Source organism: Notothenia rossii (genome assembly GCF_949606895.1).
Source record: "Notothenia rossii genome assembly, chromosome: 4".
Classification (NCBI taxonomy): Eukaryota; Metazoa; Chordata; class Actinopteri; order Perciformes; family Nototheniidae; genus Notothenia; species Notothenia rossii.
The window spans coordinates 44,112,060-44,120,957 of NC_136902.1; positions in this window are offsets into that span (position 1 = coordinate 44,112,060).

The following is an 8,898-nucleotide window of genomic DNA, read 5'->3' on the forward strand; positions in this document are numbered from 1 at the left end:
TTCTGTGCTAATGGCAGATTTTTAGTGAATATACATTTATGCCATCAGAAAGCCATACATCATACGATATTTGTGTAAGCCTTGTGGGTACACGGAGAAGTTATATTTATTTAATGCAACGTTATGGGTTTTACATGTCCTGTTCATAATAGGGTAATCATTGCAATATTAATTGAGCATGTTATGCTCAAAGGAGGGAGTGTCATGATTATACAGATATGTTGATTCGGTGACGTTGTAATTAATAAATGATAACAACAATAGGTCTCATAACAACAAGAGGTATGCCGAAGCTTGGGCCTTCTCCAAGCAGGGAGTGGTCCAGTTTTAGATATTAGACTTATAGAAGTGCATGAATATGTCAGAGCTCTGAGTAATATTATCCAAGTTTTGTCTACACAGGCTAGGAAAACTACAGAGATACCAGACGAGACACCAGAAGAGACTCTTGTTCGGCCAGGTGATTGGGTGAGGGTGAAAGTTCACAAAAGACAGTGGGCGGAAGCGTGAAAAGTTGTAACGAACTTCACACGCGCTCCGGTTTAAAGGTAAAGAAAACAAAGCAAATTGACACCACCTCACACATTGTCACCCTTCACTGGCAACTTCCAGAACATTATTGGGAGTTAGGACTGATTTGGCAGAGCTGGAACAAAACAAAAAATAGAAATAAGATAAAGATAGAAACAGCTCAAAAGACAAATTGTCTATAGATTTTTATAGATTGTACATTAATGTGAAAACCTATTTTTTTTGTTTTACATCTGAAAAAGAGTCCAATTCTTGTATATCTTATTTTAGTACTCATTATTTAAATTCTGTAACTGACACAACCAGGGATAAAATAGAGATGATGTCAAGAACAAAGCCAAATCAATCGTGGGGTCCCCTAGGGATAAGAGTCAGAATAGCATTGTCGATTGTGCTCAGTACACTTGGCACCTTGTTGGTTGGATGGGGAGTACAATATCAAGTTAGACATGGAACCATTAGTTCACTCATAGAGAATGCCCACATCACTAACAAAACTCTAGCTGAGTTTCAGAGACTTTCACTTATCCCCAGAGCCAAAAGATCAGCTGAGCAACAAGAGGAGGAGTTAGAAATACTCGTTCCCATTAACAGATTAGGGGAATCTCTAAATACACTGGATCCATGTTTTAGTCTGTACCAGAAACACCCCCTGTTAAGTTTATGAACAACCGACCGGTGACCTATCTGCGCACAATTATTGAAAATGATTACAGTAGAAACAGGCTACAAACCCACAAGTACAGCTTTGTACGTACAAACTCTATGAACAAAATTTCCCAGCAGATAGTTGCGACATTGCAGATATGTCCAGTCACAAAAGTTACTTACTGTATGTTCTAAATAACAGTGAGATTTAAAATGATGGAGATTATATGGGGACGTTCTTTTATAGTGTGTGAAATATGTGGTGCTTGAAACATGTATGTATTTCAATTTATAGAAGAAAATGGTTTCCTGAAAGAGTTAATTGGGGTAAACATGTTACAGTGGGTGAAAAACAATGTTTAGGGATATGGTACAATTATTAGAAGACATTAACTGGGCTTAGATGACATTTAACATCTAAGAAAGATAGTAAGATTAGGAAAATAGAGTGGAAAAGGTCTGATTTATTTTACCTCAGTGTGTTAGAATTAACTATAGGTAATGCGTCCCGAGATCTCTCTCTCTCTCCACCTGTCAGAACGCTACGACCCCAACTTCCAAGCAGACAAAAGACCTCACCACGCAAGACTCCTCCTTCTCCATCGAACAGACAGAGAACCAGAGCTGAACCAGCAACTCCAACACTGCATCCAGAACCATCTCCACCTGAGGCATCCAGAACCAACTACAGGTGACATAAAAGGTACACTCTCATCGGTCCCCCACAGGACATGAAGTTCCAAGCTGAGCCACGGGATTGGGCACAAGAGCAGAGTATGGGACATGATAGCAGAATACGCCCTCCATGCAACCAGTAGAGACTGTAAAGCAGGAGATGAAATGCAAAGCAGATGGGCCACTGGAAAGAGTTACAGCGGGAGGATCCAAGAGCGGATGGACTGAGGAGAAGGTGGACGGAGGAGAAGGTGGACGGAGAAGAGGACAGGAGGAGTTGGCATGATCCGGCAGAACGTGAGGGGGTCGTGGCTTGACAACCAGAGGGGGAGAGAAGGAAAACGGGAGTGAGTGAGTTTACACATAAACACACTTATTCACCAACGAGAAATACATTAAAAAAAAATATTAGCCATAAATTAATCAATTGGTGAATTTATAAAAAAAGAAAGAAAGAGGAAACTATTAAATAACCCTAAAAACACACTGAGGGTAGAACATATTATTCAATATTTTCATCATATGAACAAATTATTCTTTAAGAGATTTTTATTCATGTGTGAATTTGGGGAAGATTTAATTTGTTACAATATAAATCTATAGTTTTTTAGTAACCACTCTATAAAAGCAGACAAATCTTTATTTGTATGGAAAATGTTAAAGGTAGAGCTAGTACCAAGCCAAAGATAGTATTCCAATCTAGAGTATTGATTTCTCCATTGTAGCATGGTTATAACCTCAGGATAACTGTTAAGGTGGAAATAACATTTGTTTGTCGTCCAAGATGTAGAGTTTTAAAAAGACACTGGGCAAAGAGCGATAGCAAATTTTAATTTTGAAAAACTAATATAATTGGGAGTAATACATGGGGGGCCTTGGAGCACTCATTGTGATGGTGTATATTTTTTACAACAAATATCGTTCAGGGAGAAGGGGTCGCTCGACCCACCCTGCACATGTTTTAAAATCTTACTTGCAGCTTCACAGGGAGTGCACGGCCCCAGAGTATGAGTTTTAAAAGACAAGCGCCGCCACCTCCTAATGGTCATCCATTCACCAGATGACCTGACATTTAGAGATGTTATGTAAACGAGAAACATATCTGCCCTAAGTGTAAATTCCTGAATTGAACTACAAACCATTAATGAAATGACTTCTGTTTTTAAAATCCTTGTTAAAAGAGGAAGTAATTATCACATGCTCGGCACCCAAGGTTCCACACACTGTTAAAGGGGTTAGCATAGTTATTTAAGTAGACCAGAATTGAAAATAAATTAGTATAATGCGTTATTGATATTCCACCGGTTTTCACACCAATTCAGGGACTTTATCACAGCATTAGAACAGACCACCCAAAGGTACTGAAGTAGGAACTTTTAAGTGATGAAATTCTACAACTGTTGTAACTGACCAAAATCTTCTCCCAGAAATGACTGTCTAGAATGCCATACCCCAGAGTAGAACGTACCGATTGATCACAACGGCCTCTTCTAGAGAACATTACTTTCATACCTTAAATGGTATGAAAGGAGGGAGGGTAAATTTCTCATGAGGAGACAGTTACAAATGCTAGCAGAACAAGACGACCCACCCCCCTATACAGATGTTGATGAAAATGATGAGTTAGTTTGAATGATGTAGAATGATATGGATGTTCGGAGATGAGATTGATTAATGAATGTCCAGCCGATGTGATTCTTTAAATGATGAAATCATGTGAAGAAGTGAGCAAACTAAAATGCTAAAATGGAGTGAATCCATTTCAATTTACTTTAAAAAATCCAAGATATTTTATTTTATTCTTTATTATTTTATACTATTCTAATATGGTAGATCTCATGTTTTATAAATCATTGCTAGTCTAAAATGGTTTGTTTCTTTTCACTTTGTAAAAACAAGTGCCTTAACACTGAGCGTGGTATGGGAACGGTTTCTGTGAAAGGAGGGAGGAAGAAATGTTCTAATACCAAGCCATTGCTGCTATTTTGAAGAATGATATTGAATGTAAACACTAGAAGTTATGCACAAGGGAAAACTTTTATGTTTGGGCACATGCAAAGTTTTTTTGTATTATTGTAAAGTTAAGGCTATTGAACCATTCCATTTTGATTGTATGATTGTAACATGAGTTATGTACTATGCAAAGTTCAGATGAAGAACTCATTGATTTCAGTATTAGATACAGATGGAGCGATTCATTTCGGACAGTTTGAAACGCGAGGGCCGTGATTGGTACGTGATCTGCCCTCGCTCAAGGGAAAACCTCCAGCTTGACTTGAGACCGCCCCCGTGATAGATAAATGTATTTATAATGAAGCCAGCTGCAATGGATCATTGATCCACCAGGAGGTGCAGTGGGGTTCCACAATGGAGCTCATGTGAAATAAAGTCAGATACAATACGCTGGATGTACAGCGGAACTTTGTTAAGATCCATATGTCACGGATATCATACTCTGTGCTAAATAAGAGACATGTAATCATTTACAAAACATCAACATGTTGTTATTTAACAAAATAATTTTGTTATTCGAAAAAAACGAACGGGAGGAAATGCAGCCCGGCTCTCGATTTTTAATCCTAATTTAATCATCATCTTCACCACGATCATTTATGTTTATGTTCGCCGAATTGACATGAAATCACTGACACATATGAATATACTGTATTCAACTTCATTAAAACGTTATTAACGTGCCTAAACTCAGTAATTCACCAAAAATATGTATATTTTAATGGAGTTTCTTCGGTCGGTCAGGATCCCAAAGTGTAGCGGAGGGATCCTCATCTGGATGAAGGGTGTTATTTTCCCCATAAGGAACAAGTCGTTGCAAATTATCCCACTTATTACATGGCCACATTCTCAACAAAGTAACGACATGACTCCCAATATTAATTGCAATGCTTTTATGGATTTAGAAAATGTTTTTATTGATTTAAAAAATAGTTGTATGTATTGATTTAAATTGACATGCATCCGCTAAGAAAAATAGTCCGTTGTTACCGTTTTTTAAACAGTCTGAATGAAACGGCAGCTCTCAGCTGTGTATTTACACAACTAATGGCCCATCAACCACAGCTCTCTCCCCCCCCTCCCCCCCTGATCTTTCTTCTCCAGCAGCTAAATTAACGGTACGTTACTCTGAGTGACAAGCTTACAGTTAGACACAACACTGTCATTGCAAGTGACCCTCAGTTAGTTGACTTTTATGTTCAACTGCTAAATTCGTTACTGATAAAAAAGGGCTTCTACTGTACCAATTACCTTAACACTAGAACCGCCAGAGGTTTTTGTATAGGCCTACCTAAACCTGTCAAATCCCGCTATTAGAATGCAATTTTTAACAACATAGGGTGCTACATAACACACTTTCAGGAAAGGTCAGGGACTGGGAGACTTTAATATTGTATTGAAAAAAAGTTACATTGCACACACACATCACACAAATTGACCCGATTGGTGGTTCTAGTATTAAATAAACTCACTAATTAATGAAACCAGTTCAATACGCAATATTCTTATTCTTATCATTCTTTATGAGCGCAGAAATAGTCTTAAAATCAGATCTGTTTTTTAAATGAAATCTGACGGCAGGCAGTTAGCTCTGATCACCAATGACAAATGCGCCGCACCTAATCGCTGGCCATTCAGCCACAGACACTGTTCGAAATGGGGGGGAGCTAGGAGGAGCTTGGCTCCCCCGAAGAGGGAGGGAGCTCCCCTGAAGGCTGACTTTGAGATAAATAGGGGGAGCCCAAAACAGTCGTGCATATTTGTGTCACACAGATTAGAAATGTTGAGTTTCTGTAAATAACAGTTCTTGAAATAAATAATAGTTATTGTTCAATACAGTTTCTGAATATTTGTTTTATATTTGTGAATATGTATGGGTGTTGCCATCTGTATGTGGCGGCGCTGCATTCTTACTTACGTTGCTATGATTATGGCGGTGATGCCGGCGCGGTATTTGAAATGTTCATATTGATATATTTTTTAACTCTGGCTGTGTAATAAAAAAATATGGCAAAACGAAAACAGCCAAGCGTCACAGCTTTTGGATTCACAAGCAAAGAAGCGAAGGAGTCTAAAAATGACAACGTGAACGGAAAACAACTTTTAGTTGTCCGGATGTAAGCGGCGTTAGGGTCGAGTTTGACAGCTCCACACCGAGGGAGAGGCCTGCCGATGCGGAGCCTGAAGAGCCTTCAACAACGGCCACATCCGCCGGCATAGTGACACCGTCTGTATTAGTAAAAGAGTGTTTTTATAGCAATTGATCGCATCCGCGCTGCTGCGCCAGTCAACAGAGCGTGCGTGTGACATATTTAGTAGCAGGATGTGCTCTGAAAAATAGGGCTCCCCGAAAGCAAATGAGTAATTCGAAAACTGACAGAGCTCCCTCTATACAAATCAAACTGTAGAAGGTGTGAAAGCACCTATTGTTTTAAATAATGGTCGGAATGTGACCTGTGAGCCTTCTGAATTACCGTGGGACAGCACATTCTAAACTAAAATGTTCAATCAATAAAGTAACATCTTATCTTATCTTAATAATATCTTCATATTAATAATAATAATAAATCATACAGTATGTGTCCGAAATGGAGCAGGAGGAAGCAAACACAAAAATATACTGCATATTAAAGCAAACGATTGTAAAGGTTAAAGTATGAGCATAACAAATAAAGAAGTGTAATGTAAACATTTACATTATAATTATGATTAGTTAATATATAAAGACTATATATTATTGAATTACAAGATTAGATATACTTTAGTTGATCTAAAATATTGATGTGTTAAAATGCTCTTCAAAACACAACTGAAAGTGCATGAAACTTGTCTTTCTGTATTTGTGAATGAAGCGCCATCTCCTGGTTAAAACCTGAAATTAAAAATCTGGCAACGCCCTCTTGGAAAATAGTGGGAGGGCTTAACATTCCTCTATACTGGTCTTTGGCTGGTGGTAGGCAGGAAGCTGTAAGCTGGAGTCCGAAATTCAGTGCTCCATCTGTACACACTTTTTAGGTGTGTAAGGATGGACTGTTAGAAATTCAAATCAATGTTTTGATGGTATAATCTAGTTTAAACATACCGTCAGTTTAAATGCTGTTTTATACTGAAAGACCAGAAATTCTAGTTCACAACCAGTTAAGCTTTTATTCTGAAAATCCTTCATCTCCGGTTAGCATTTAGCATGTGGCTAATATACCATTTCCTAGAGAGGTGAATTTAGTAGCGAAATGACATGGAGTGATGTACACCGAAACCTACTGATTTTAACACTACAATTATAGACGTAGAGATATTATTATTGCTGAATATTAAATGAAGGTACAGTTTATTTGAATAAAGATATTGTTTACAGACGTAGTAGCATGTTACAACATCTGGAACGACCGGAAACCAAACCAGCCATAAAGTATTTTCTGTATTTTTTAGAGTATTGAGTACAGCGTTTCGAATGTGTTAAATGAAAAGTGATGAAAGGGAATATGAGGAGAAGAGGCGTGTTAAGCATATATTGAATGTGAAATGTACCAATCCTCTGTTTAAATGCAACAACGGACATTAGAGACGAGGCGAGCCGGCTCAAAGGGAGGAGCCAGCAGAGGATATATAACAGCTGGAGAGGAGGGGTTCGCTCTCTCTTCTTCGCTCACGAGGACCAGATCACAGCTGTTTTTCTGACTGAACAATATCCTGCTTGTAACATACCAGCGCCTTTTTTAATTAAAGTACCCAATTGAACCTTCTCAGAGACTCCATTTAGTCTCCCTTTTAAAGCTTCTCTCCTGGACGTGAGAATAACGATCACAGTTTACACCTGCCATTATAGAGCTTTTTCGTTAGCATTCTTGAGGGAAAGAGCTGCCGCAAAATCAGCTGGCGGCGAGCTGGCCGTGGGTGTGTCACACCCCCAGCTCGCCGCGGGGTCACGAGCGTGAAGACGAATCATAATTTTTTAAGGAAATCGTTTTTCATTTTTATTATAATTACTGTGAAATGTATTATGTTTTTGTCATTATTACAACAAATACAACACTTAACAACTAATAAGACTGGCAATGATTTTATATTTATTAGACTATTAAAAAAAAGATCATGCTCCACATAAGTGGGGGTACGGCGCACCCCCTCGTCCAACGCCCACTACACCACTGAATCCACAGGAAGCATGGAAACATTTGAAACTTCCAATGTGGATTTAAGGTGGGATGCAGTGATATGATATGCAATCATTTGCTGATGTTTGAATGCCAATGTAAGTGATACATTCCTGAAGCAATTTGTGTGACGAGCAACTTGCTTGAAGAAACTGTGCTTACGGTACGTCTACACTACAGGCATCAAAAAATGCTTTCAACGCTTCGCCCATTCACTTGAATGGGGTGACGTAGAAGATTTTTAATCTTCGCCGAACTGCATTGTGGGGAGCATGGCATGGCTTTGCGAGCATCACGAGCATCTATCGGCATCAAAAGTTGAACAATGTTCAACTTTTGAGGCTCGATGCTTGGCATCAGCCAATGAAATCCCGTTTATGCAAATCCCGCCAGTGCAAGCGCAGCCAATCAAACCGCGTGCAAGCTGGGAGAGCCAGACCGCAGTTCATTTCCTCATATTCCAAACGAGATATTACGGTAGCAAATCACCCGGTTCTTTACGACCGGAACTATTTACCGGGATACAAACCGGAGGAACCAGGCATGGAGGGAGGTGGCAGAGACAGTGGGTGAAACTGATAGTTTTTTCGCCTGTTTGGAGAGTTTATATCCAGTTTACTTCGTTTTAACATTGCTATTGCTTTGTATGTCGGGGGCGGGAGATTCATGTGATTGGTTGCTCGCAAAAAAAACGCCAAGCTTCAGACACGCCCAGCTCCAAGATTTTTTCATGCCTGTAGTGTAGACGGGCCGTTAGCCTCAAACCTCATGGTCCATTGCCCAACTATAGGTCCAAAACGTTCCATCATTTGAGGATAATGTTCAATATAGTATGATGTTTTGGTAACAGTTTTGTAAGGAAAAGCTCCACAAATCT